Below are 13618 nucleotides of genomic sequence, written 5' to 3' on the forward strand. Positions count from 1 at the left end.
TCATGGAAAACACAGAGAAAAAAAATTAAACGTATTCCCTATAGACTTGATTAAAACTGGACACATTAAATGTTGGTGATGAGAGATTTAATTGCTGTTGCTGTGAGGGTTATTAATCCAATATTATAACAATGCAAATATTTGTCCATCCACCTGAGTTCATTTTAATTGAGACAGAAGTTGTTCCACTCAACTCAAAGAGAAATAAAAACCAAAATTAGGAGAGAATTGTGATGATAATGGAACAGGAACTATCACTCACTGGAAAGACATGTTTTCTTTCAGTTGTTGTTAGTGAAACTATAATAATAGTAAAAAGTTTTCACTGACAATAAATCACACCTCAGGTTCCATGTTAATCACTGAATTATAGAACCATTTGCATTGTCATGCCATGTGAATTTTTTTTCTTTCTGTAATTAATGACAAGCATATACAAATACCACTTGCCATGTTTATATAGATTGCTTGAGAGTCAAATATAGCAACAATTAAGTTATTGACTAGATGATTAAAGGAAACCTAAACCATCAAGCAGTTTTATTGACAAGATAAATCTGCGACTAAAATGAGAATTCCACCACAAGAGGAACAGAGTTAATTCAACAACTCAAAAGGCATTATTGATTTCCTTTTGATGCCCAGCACTGTAATAAGTATGGGTCTAAAAAAATTAGTCAGGCTCTGCTTCAAGGAAGCTGCCGTCTCTCCATTGCCCTGTCGTCGCGGTCTGTGCCTCTGGAGCAGATCCTTTACCACCATCTCCAGTGCCTTTAAGAAAATCTTGTTTTAGTTAATTTTGTGAAGATGTAAATTCAGGAGTCAAGAAATGGTCCCAAGGTGAAGGAGTATTCAGGGAAGACGTTTAATCAATTCAAAGGGACAGAAACCCTTTAAATTGGTTGTAAGAGACTCTCAGAGACAGAGTTGTACGGTATAGTTTTCAATTATGTGCTTTAAAATTTTTTGCATTAATTTGCATTGAATACCTTGATCTGATACTTTGCTAGGCTGGATTTTTAGGGGAGTATATAATGAATGCTCTCTTCTAAACCATGCAAACTTTTTTTTAATATAAGTAAATATATTTCATTTGCTTATCTTACAGGAAAGCAAACCACCATACGTTATCTTTCTCTACTCAGTGATTTTCAAACAAGATAGGAAGTGGAGACTACTCCAAGCTAAAATTTACCGATATAAGGTTAAGAATGGTCATGAGATTGCTTTCATACAAAAGAACTTATTTGTAAAGCAGAAACTCACAGATTTCACAACCAATCTTATAGTTACCATGGTGAAGCCACTGAGGGGAGGGAATAATTAGCGAGTGGGAATAACATATACACATGACTGTATCAGACAGATGATTAGCAAGAACCTACAGTATCACACAGGAAAATCTACTCGATAGTTTGTAATGACCTGTACAGAAAAAAATAATGGATATATGTATATGTATGACTGATCCACTTTGTCGTACTCTTGAAACTAATACAACATTCTAAGTCAACCATACTCCAATAAAAGTAAATAAAAATAATAAAATAGCTTTCAGTACGGCCCTGTAGTAATGCACCATTCTTGCTTTTGTTTGTCTACAGATAGCTCTGGTCTGGATATTGGAGTTCTACATTTTTTTTTTTCATGTTAACGTTGTAGAATATAGACTAGTCTTGCTGCTATAGTTAGGAAACAATTAGATTTCTGCTCTTCTGGAGACCTGTTTGAAAAAGAAATTTTCAAGAACTGTAAAGAGTGAAAAAGGGAGCATGGCTCATATTTAGAAAATGACAATTTCCTAACATTTATTTTGAAATCAATTAAATTGATAATTGGCTATTGAAGTGGGAATTAATACTAAGGTCATATAGGAGAAATCCACAAATATTGCTGACCTCACCTATTCTTACCTAATAATTTCTCAGGTCCCACTTCATCATGTAGGCAAACCCCACCCTTAACTTAATGCAGTTTGGAACATTCCTAATAAATATTGGTGACGGAGGCCAGGTATCATAAATGACGAAATATATACATCATATATGTATGTGTATGCATATATGCCTACATATATATTCACACATTGTATACATGACATACTTACTCACATTTCAACTCCATACATTCAAAATAAGAATCTTAGAGTTCCCTTGTGGCACTGCAGCAGCTGTAGTATAGGTGGGATCCCTAGCCCAGGAACTTCCACATGTCCAGGGCATGGCCAAAAAAATAAATAAGAAAAGAGCTTTATTCTTTGAAGCTATTATATCTACTTTTAGAACATTCAGATTTATTTTTATGCCAATTTCATAGAATTCTTCCAGTCCACATTACTGTTGAAAATGTATCCAGGAAGGCTTATGTTATATCATATTATATGGCATCATAGTATATCATACTTTATCATATTATATTATACCTACAAAATGTGAAGTCTTTGAAATGCAAGCCTGTACTCCATATAGAATTCACCGTCTAGCGTGATGACTAGATAAGCCTTCTTCCTAAATTGCTGTGCGCTCTGGGCTGAGGAATCCAGCATTTGGTAAGCATAAGGAATTCAGGATGAAACAACAACAACAACAAAAAAGGGTGACAATCCATTTTCTAGCATTGGTGCATGGATTGATCATTATAGAAGTTTTTGACAATGTGATACTGTTTTAGGGGGAAAAAATGTGCAAACAGATCAACAGCTTTCCCAGCTATAATGTTCAACCTCTTGAATACCCAGCAAGTTACCAGGTCACAATTCTGTGACATTTGAATAAATTTTGTGACCAACAGGGGAATAGTTCATTCCTGGTTGCTCCCATAGTAGATGATGTTCACTTATGGTTAAAAATGGAAGAGAATAAATTATTTTGATTTAGCAGTTATGAGTTTAAAGTGCATGATTTATTGTTATTTTCTTAGACTCACAGAATAACTTCTCTTGATTTTACTTAAATCTCTTCCCAGAGGAAAAGAAATTTAGTAAGAGTTGGAAGTGGACATTGGCCCTGGATAGAGGCTTCTGTTTTCTAGGATGTTAGCCTTTTGCCAGACTCTGCTAACCTGGGTGGTCATTTTTAATGTGGACATTTTTCTAAGGAAGTAGACCGAAGCCACTAAACATATTTGCTCCATGAGCTAAACCACAATAAAACAGAGGTCTCCTGTGTATAGCTTTCCTCACTCTTTGAATACAGCTCCTTCTTATTTTATTTCCATAAGAAACAAATGCCCTTTAGAAAGTTTCTCTTTGAAGTTTAAATGCAGTTGTGTAGGTGTGTGAATGCATGTGTATCCAAAAGGCAATTACATGCAAGTATCTGATTAAATGATGAAATGACCATTTCTGTAGGACAGTTAAGTGTCCTCAGAGGATTTAAGCATTCCAAACCCCCAGATCCCAGCTGGATTATCAATCATCACCCACCTATTGGAAATGAGAATGCATGAAATGGAAGGAAATCTGGTGTCTTAAATGAGTAGAAGCCAGATTCACAGACAGATAATGCTGTTCCAGATGTTTATTTGGAAACAAGAGGTTTCGGTTTTATGGCTTCCAATTGTAGCTATTCAACATCATTTCAGGGATTATGTAATCTTGCCTTTCCTGTTCATTTTTCTTCCTTCATTGATATTAGCCCGTGTCCCCACCAAAAAGAAGAGGACTATTTTATTTTATTTTATTTTGCCTTTTGTTGTTGTTGTTGTTGTTGTTGCTATTTCTTGGGCCGCTCCCGCGGCATATAGAGGTTCCCAGGCTAGGGGTTGAATCCGGAGCTGTAGCCACCGGCCTACGCCAGAGCCACAGCAACCCGGGATCCGAGCCGTGTCTGCAACCTACACCACAGCTCACGGCAACGCCGGATCCTTAACCCACTGAGCAAGGGTAGGGACTGAACCGGCAACCTCATGGTTCCTAGTCGGATTCGTTAACCACTGCGCCACGACGGGAACTCCAAGAGGACTATTTTATTGTTAGACCAGGAACCCTTCAAGTCACGGGCAGAGCTCAGCTGTGTGAAGTAACTCCCCAGGGATGGTGAGAAGGATGCAGCCTTGACCTAATGCTTAACCTCTGCTTTTGTATTATTCCCGGCTGCCGTAGAGGCAAGGAACATCTTATCACTGTACCTCCCCTGTTCTGTTCAAAGGAACATGTGACTTTTTTAAGATGAGTAACCTATACAAGCATTTTCTGCATAACTCTGAGAGGTAAATAGAAGAATTTCAAACATTACCTGAGCATTTAATGTTCCAGGTAACCCGGGCAGATGTTTGTAGGGAGGGGTCGGGGAGGGCAGGGTTGTGTGTGTGTGTTCTCAAATGCATAGCAATTTTTGTTTCTCTAAGCATATAGGTAAAACATTTTAAGTTTGATACATTTCCCTACAATGCATGAACTGTCTTGCATACGAAAACTATATAACATGTGAATTCAAGGTAAACGTGATATTAACTCATTCTGCAAAATTGAAGAAAACGTTCTCTCAGCTGACTTATTTTATAAATAGAAAAAAAAAAAATCCGGAGAGTACAAAGAGGGGAGACTGCTCTAAAGATGAACTAAGATGGGTGGAAACAGAGAAGTTCTGCTTGCAGGGTTGGATCTACAAATGAGCACAGCAGTGGTAGCAATCACTGGCGGTTTAAAAATCTAGAGGTGAAACTGACCTAAGTCCTGATAATAGAAATCGTGATTATTACCTTGCTTAGAATGAAATTGGATACGTACAGCTCATTAATTAAACAAGTTATTTTAAATAACTATAATTAAAAGACAGGCTCACAAGCAGCTGTTCAAAGGGTATTTTATCCACTAGCGTGTGTTGAATGCATGCCTCTTTATAATCTAAGGTTCACTTGTACATTACACATATACGGCATTAAGGAATTAGACGTATTTACATCATTTTACTTCAAAATAAAGGTCAAAAGGAAGGTCTACTAGACTCGAAAGCTAAAATCAATTATAAAATGATTTACATGACCTGCAAAAGCGTAAATCAAATAGTTAAATCTCCCAATTGGTGTCCTCCGTCCTAAGAAAAAGCCAGCATTTCTTTTCTTGGTTTTTATATACATGAAAGATTCGACAATTTGCATCCCTCCCTGAGAGCAATAGCCACGTTGTAATTGGTGATTCTGCATGGAAAATAGAGTAAGAAACCAAATCAATTCCTAGTCAATAGAAAGTGACTCTCTGCGGTTAAGGCATATTTCCCTTAAAGCCTCTCAGGACAAAGGCTGTTTATTCCTCATGATGGAGAATTGACCTGAGTGCTACCTGCCTAACAGTCACGGCTTCAGTTGCTGCATTCAGTCATTTCTTGACCTTTTCTAGCCATGATCGAGTGGAGTGATTTTTAAGTCACTTTTACACAGATACTTGTAACTGTCTTAGGGTTTTTCCCATTTAGAGCAATTACTAGATAGTCATGTGACCTTTTGCAAAACCATTTTTTTGCTTTAATCCGTCCACAAGTCTCAAAACAGCTCTACATCTCAACCAATGATTGCTCTTTCTGTCCACCGTGCCCCATCCCCCCACATTTCCAGCACTCCATCAGCAACTCAGTGGTCTAGGGAAATAAATGGTGGAGGAGAGTAATAGATTAGTCATAATAGTTCTAGTTACAGAAAATAGTACTGCTACTCTCTAAATTAAATGTGTAATTGGCAAGCCTTATTTATACTCTCATCAGGATTAGCTTTTATTGATCTAATTAGGATGACGCTCTGAAATCACTTGTCAGTCAACCTGATGGAGTAGAAGCTGCCCATTATTTTATTCTTCAAACAAAAATTGATATTGGGGGTGAACATAAAGCATGCGATTCTAGACCTATGTTCTGCCACCAAAAGAAGGGTTAGTAACACCAAACATCACGTTCTGGTGGGAGGTTCCTTCCTGAACTTAAATTTCCGATTCCTAGATCTATAAAGTGAGAAAAGAGGCTTCAAACATTTATTTTTGATGGTAGGTAACACTGCACCATTTAAAAAATACTATTTATGTTAACAGGAGATCTTTTACAGATCGTATAAATATCAATCAGTCTTAAACAACTCAACCTGAATAAAAGGGTTTTTTGCCTTTGTGGTTCATTCTCATATCCTTCCTTTTTGTGTATTCTGATCAAAGGTACCAGAAAGAATTCCTAACAAATGTCTTATTTCCCATTTACAAGTCAATATGATAAATTACTAGCAGAATGTCAACTCCTGAAACAATTAGGAAGAATGGGCAAAGACGTCTTTCTTTAATGAGACCACTGTCCACAAATGATGAGTTTGAACATATTGACTCAGTGAGTAGGCTGAGCCCTGCGAACACGTACGGCTGCACTCACTGATCAAACTCCATTAAGGTAGCCTTACCGATTTATCCCTTAGCAATGGTGAAGATCCGTGGACACTGAGTCAATATTTTGAAGAAGATTAGCAGATAAAGTACTGGCCTTTCATTTTCAAGACTGCATCAATTTTGAACCACAATTCAAAACCTCCAGCCCAGAATGAGCAGAGCTGAAATCCAAAGTATATTATTGTCCTGCTAAGAGGATAGAATTAATTGGCTGAGGTTACAGAAAACTGTTGCATTTAAACAGAATGCAAAGAAAATACTCAGCTTATAAGATCATTAATGAGGGATCCTGCATTTGAAAGTGTGAAGTTCAATACAATTTATATCTTCTTTTTGTTACATTTCAAAATATATGTCTGTATTTCTCTAAGAGATACGAAATTTATTCAGTTGCTTGATTAAAATATGAACAAAAGTTTGCTTATATTATTTTTCTCTCCGTGACAATTTCACTTTCATTTAATGCAAAAATAACCTTATTTTCTTATGACTTTTGTGAATCTTTTAATGTTTTCATGTTTTAGATGACATTCGAATAAGAATTTTTTTTAAAAAAAGTACACTTACTTTAATAATGCAGCTTAGCTAACCTTTTTCCCCTTGTGTCTCTCTCCACACACACACACACACACACACACACACACACACACACACACACAGGCATGCCTAACTATGATGCTATCTTTTGCTTTCATTTCTCAACCTTATTGCTGAGGTTATGTTGTTATATTTAACAAATTGTTATTGTGTTAGGTATCAAAAGGCTACAATTCTTATCGTATGATCTAACAGCTCACTGGAGGAAATGAACCTTTAAAAGAATACGTAGAGTACATTGTAATCAATGACAACAGTGCGACAGTGCCTAATTCTGCCTGTGTGACTTGGCGTTCCCTTTAAAGAGAAGCGGAAGTTGCGCATCCTCAGGAAAGATCAGCACAAGACAGTCAGCCAGGAATGGGTGCAAGTCACTTAGTCTGGAGGAAAAAATGCAGTCATACTGTCCAGAGAGTGCATAGTGGTTATCAAGGAAGACGGGTCTGGAGAAATGTGTTGGCTCTGATCATAAAGGTATTTAAATGCTATCTATGTTAAGGTGTTTGAATTATACTTGGAAGGCAAAGCAAGGCAGCAGAGTTCTTTTGATCAATGGAAGGGCATTAAATTTGTCTCTTAGGATCATTACTTTTCTGGCAGTACATACACTGGACCAAAGTCCAGGAGGCCTGGCAGCCAGACTTCTGTAGGCGGTTATGAGTATAGCATAGGTAAAAGTTTCGATGCTATATTGGAGACACTGGATTCAGAATATATGCGTTTGTTATAAATAGGATTTGATAATAAATTTAATTTGTGATGGGAGAAAAATTGATGGGTGATGGGGACAGAAAGTGGTCAAAGAGATGCATGCTAGATACCAGACATGTTGGAGAAGGTAAGAATGCACAGTGGACAAACTGAACATTTGTGCTGGCAGGGCAACCAACGTCGCTGTCCAGAGGCCTGACACTTAAGACAGTTTCAGGGACGAGAAATGAAGGCACAACCATCATCAGAATATAGCAGTGGAATGAAAGCCCTGAGAGCAATAGTGATCCTGAGACAATGGTATCTACTGGGAACTCAGGGGAGCCTCCTATTGGCAGCGAGGCAAAGAGAAGGGACCACATCCAAAGGCAGAGGAGTTTAGAAAGAAGAACTTGGGGAGAAGACGTTTCAGCAGGGGCTTCCAGCTGCCAGCAGTAAAAGAAACACTAAAAACGGACCCTAGCTTTTGGTCCTTAGTGATTTCAGGAGGACACATTTCAAGAGAACAGTGGTTCCCAACTAGGAGTGATGTGGTGACCCACAGATCACTGGGTGATATTTGGAGACATTCTGGATTGACAAGGACTGGCTGGAGGGAAGATGCTTTTGACATCCTGTAGTTCGTGCCCAGACATGCTGCCAAACCTCTTCCAATGCAAGATACTGCCCCCCAAAATAAGGATTATCCAGCCGCAGATGTTCATAGTGTAGAGTGAGAAACTGCAGCAGAGTGATCAAGTCCAGATCACGTCTTAATGAGTTGAGCAGAGAATTTGTGTTTGGGGAATAGGCAGAACAATAAGACTAAGCAAAAAAAATTCAGTAGCTAAAGGAAATGTTATACATAGGAGCCAAAATACACAGGAACAATGAGAATGACTTCTCAGAATGTTGGGGAAATACATGTTATGCAGAATGAAGCAGAATATCACCTATAAAATCCTCTACGTTAAATCGTATTGTCATATATGGATTTCAGATGAGGAAGACCAAAAACAAACTAGTGCTCTAAAGACGAGACTTGACGAAACCTGTGTAAATTGGATTTAAAACAAAGCCAATGGCAATACAGATATACATAAAGGCATTAATATTGGTAACAGCAGAAAAGTTACAGCAGAAGGAAAAGATGATGTATGAGGGGAGACGTTCTGAGAAGTTCAACCTTTCCCAGGTCAGAAACGGGAGGCTGTAGAAGGACAGTTAGGAGGCTTTAATATATAGATTAAACTCGATCAAGGGTGAGAAGACCCGGATCTATGCGGCATTGACTTAGTCAGTTAGCATCGCCATGTTAACCTCACAGATATCAATCGATATAGATATAAATCTCCCTTGGTTCTAGACTCGGGACGCCTGGGCGGTGGGCGCAGGCAGAGCTGAGGGGTAGGTTCTCATTTCTGTCACTTGCCAATGACATAACCTTGAACGCATTCTTTATTCTCAAGAGGATCTGGTTTCTCTTTGGACTAGAAAGGAAAGGAGCCAAGCTTTGTTTAAGCTCTCTCTCCCTGCACTCTTCTCCCTCATTAACCCTGGAGAACGGCTGCCCTCCCGCTGCCATCGCAAGTTCCAAAATCCTGTCTTGAAATGCCCTTTGCTCCCAAATATTCTTACCTCCAGTTCTCCTCCAGTTCATGAAGGCTGGCTTCATTTGGGGGTTGATCTAACTAAAATACCATTTTATTGTAATGCATGCTAAAGCATATAGTTTCAACAAAGAGATAGGAAAGACAGCATATGTTATTTTTTTCTTCCCCAACACACTGATTTTCTCCTTACACGAAGTTGCAAACTTCAGAGGACTATGGGCTCACTGTCAAGCTTTCCTCAGCCTCACTCACTAATTTTACCTCACACCAAGCTGCAGTTTACTCTTTTTATTACCTGCCTTCTCCCTGAATACATTTGAATAATAGACACAGAGTTTAGCCCTGCTCGTCTCATGTGCTCGTGTGCAGAAGCATGGCCTGGAGGGCTTGTTAAAATTCAGGTTCTGGTCCTGCAGGTCTGGGGCAGGCTGAAAACGTTCACTGCCAGGGACTCCAGGTGATGCTGATGATTCTGGACCAACCACGGACCATTTTTGGAGTAGCGGGGATTTTAAAGGAGGTGGTGATTCTGCTGGGCTCTGTTACTCAAATAAATCCATGATTAGAAAGATCTGTCAGGGAATTGTTTAGCAAGGGAAGGCAGTTTCTTTCTGTTGTTTTAATTTAGGTATTTTTTTTTTTTAATTTTGTGAAGATGTGAAGACTGAAAATTTTATTGATTACTTCTTCTGGGACAACGCTACTCTGATACTTGCCATTCTAGAAAAATGCAATCAGGACAAGAAGAGACGGACTGGTTTTTCATGACCTTTATCTCCTGTCAAATGTAGAGCCAGATAAAGTTCAGATTAACTGAATGTTTTTGGGCCTCTTCATCAAAGTGGGTTCTTCTTGCCAAGGAAGAAGTTATTTATTTATTTTTTTAATCATCTCACCAGCCTGAGTGAACATGGAAGCTGCCTTTATCCCGTGGGTTGACTGTCTTGCTTTTCTAGAACAGAGACTCCTGTTATGGCCCTTTTATTACTCTGGGGCAGAAACTGTAACCAAACTAAAATCCACTGTGTATTTCCTTTTTCTTCAGGTACTATGCAAAGAGAAGACTTGTTCTGATGTATTATTTTGGAGGGATATTTATCAATATTTGTGTCTGTCTCTCAAGAGAGCTGCATGACGGGGCTCAGGTGAAATATGAACAACGTTCATGATCTCATAACGTCGTCAGTCGCCCGGAAATAAGGTATATCTAGTGTCAAATTTTAGCCAACTTCCTTTCTGCAAGCGCCCTCCCCCGCTACCCAGATTGGTTCACTGAGGAGTGCAATATGGGAAACAGTGGCCAGAGAACTCTGATTAGAGAGCCACATCCAGGTAGGAAGCACTGACTCAAAAGAGATCATTAACATGCAAAGTCACCTTTTGGTAGAGGAAGTAGAACGCCAAAAGGATCGTTAAAATACCATCAGAAAATAAAGTGATGTGAGTTTCCTGTGTCTTGAAAATGGTATATTGTACGTCCTGGTTATCCAAAGTAAACACCTAATTCTAAAATTCTAAACCAATGTTTCGTGAGTATCTACTCTATATAAGACACTTTTCTAACCGTGGCCCGGGGGGTAGGACAGAGACAGTCAAGAAAGAAGTTCTGGAGTTCCCATCGTGGCGCGGTGGCTAATGAATCCAACTAGTAACCACGAGGTTGAGGGTTCGATCCCTGGCCTCGCTCAGTGGGTTAAGGATCCAGCATTGCCGTGAGCTGTGGTATAGGTCACAGACGCGGCTCGGATGTGGCATTGCTGTGGCTGGTCATAGGCCAGCGTCTACAGCTCCAATTAGACCCCTAGCCTGGGAACCTCTATATGTCGTGGGAAGTGGCCCTAGAAAAGGCAAAAAAGACAAAAATAAATAAAATACAAAAAAAAAAGAAAGAAGTTCTAAGTTTCATGAGATTTTACTGGAGCTGAGGGAACATACCTCTACTCTTTCAGGTGGCATTAAGTGCTATTAAAAAAAGAAGATATTTACCAAGCCAAGATCAAATTGAAACCAGTAGGAAATGAGAGAGCAAGCCATAGCTTCAAAAGTTGAAAGAATCTTCCCTGCAGAGGGAACAGAAGTGCAAAGCACTGAGCTGAGCTGATGCTTGAGAGACAGCAAAGAAGCTGATAAGGTCTGCAAGAGAGAAGACCAGGAAGGGAGGCTCAGAACCAACCAGACTCATGTAGGCAGTGAAAAGAAGTTGCCCTAACCCTGAACTTTGGCAGCCCTCTACCCAAAAACAAAACACAAAGAAAAAGACAGACTGTGCATAAACCTGTAAATTTGTTATTTTAAAGGAATGGCAGAGGCTTAAGTATAACAATTTGCATAGTAGAATAGTTTACACCGTGTACATTTGATGACCACAGTCCTTTGAAGGAGAGTGTTCTCATTCTCATCCCATACCTGAAGGATACCAAAAGGAAAGTGGTGGCATGTTGCACCATCAAAGTAGCAGCCACTGTGGCGTCTTTCCTAATGTTGCCTCCGTCAACTGATTCCTCAGAGCTGGTCAGGCAAGTGGAGCAAGAGAAAGGAACCAATGCATTTTTTTAGGTTTTTATTTTTTCTATTATAGTTGATTGGCATTGTTCTGTCAATTTCTGCTGTACAGAAAACTGACTCAGTCATTTGCGTGTATATTTGTGTATATGTATATATATATATATACATATACACACACATTCATATATATACATTTTTTTCCCACAATAGCCTCCATCATGTTCCATCACAAGTGACTAGATAGAGTTCACCATGCTGTACAGCAGGCCCTCATTGCTCTTCCACTCCAAATGCAATAGTTTGCATCTACTAACTCCAAACTCCCAGTCCTTCCCTCCGCTTCCCCCCACAAGTCTGTTCTCTGAGTCTATGAGTTTCTTTTTCTTTTCTGTAGAAAGGTTCATTTATACTGTATATTAGATTACAAATAAAAGTGATATCACATAGTATTTGTCTTTCTCTTTCCTGACTTACTTCACTTAGTAGGAGAGTCTCTAGTTCCATCCATGTTGTTGCAAATGGCATTATTTTGTTCTTTTTATGGCTGAGTAGTATTCCGTTGTGTATGTGTACCACATCTTCTTAATCCATTCATCTGCCAATTGACATTTAGGTTGCTTCCCTGTCTTGGCTATTGTGAATAGCACTGCCGTGAACAAATGAGTGCATGTGTCTTTCCCAAGGAAAGTATTGCCCTGATATATGCCCAGGAGTAGGATTGCTGGGTCATAAGATTGATCTATATTTAGTTTTCTAACACACCTCCATCCTCCATATTGTTTTAAATAGTGGTTCTACCAATTACATTCCCACCAACAGTGTAGGAGGCTTCCCTTTTTCCCACACCCTCTCCAGTATTTGTTATTTGTTGACTTGTTATTGATGGCCTATTTGACTGGTGTGAGGTAGTACCTCATTGTAGTTTTGATTTGCATTTCTCTAATAATTAGTGATATTGAACATTTTTTCATGTACCTGTTGGCCATCTGTATATCTTTGGAGAAATGTTTATTCAGGTCTTCTGCCCATTTTTCAATTGGGTTGTTGGTTAGGTACTGCTATAAGCATTTTGTACAGCTTATAATTTAACTGCACATTAAGTTATTTAATTTCATCATACATCAAATTCCTCATTTCAGAGTTCCTGCTGTGGCTCAGTGGAAACGAACCTGACTACTATCCATAAGGATGGGGGTTTGCTCCCTGGCCCCACTCAGAGTGTTAAGGATCCTGTGTTGCTCTGGCTATGGCGTAGGCAGGCAGCTATAGCTCCAATTTGACCCTTAGCCCAGGAACTTCCATATGCCACACTTGTGGCCCTAAAAAAAAAATATATATATATAATAATGATAATAAAGCCCTCATTTCATCACATACCATACATCTGCCACTTCACTGTCTGTGACTAAGTCACTCTAGGCTGTTTCATGTTTGCTCAAAATGCCAGGCTCCTTTCTACCTCAGGGACATGGCACACGCTGGTCTCTCTCTTCGAAGCGGTATCTCTGTGATTTCTTCACAAGGCCTCCTTTCATCCTTCTTACTTAAGTTACTCAACTCAAAGTCACCCTTCTGACGTCTGAAAATGATTTCCTCTATCCTGGTCCCTTTATAATACATCACTCTATCTTTTATATATATAAATATATATATATAGATAGATAGATAGATAACGATTTTTACTTGTTTCCATTATAGCTGGTTTACCACGTTCTGTCAATTTTCTACTGTACAGCGTGGTCCAATCACACATACATGTACACATTCTTTTTTCTCACACTATCAACATGCAGTCCATCACTCTCTGTTACACATTTGTTCTCAGAGTCCCTCGAAAATTGTGTTTTGTTTA

Source organism: Phacochoerus africanus, chromosome 13 (genome assembly GCF_016906955.1).
Source record: "Phacochoerus africanus isolate WHEZ1 chromosome 13, ROS_Pafr_v1, whole genome shotgun sequence".
NCBI lineage: Eukaryota > Metazoa > Chordata > Mammalia > Artiodactyla > Suidae > Phacochoerus > Phacochoerus africanus.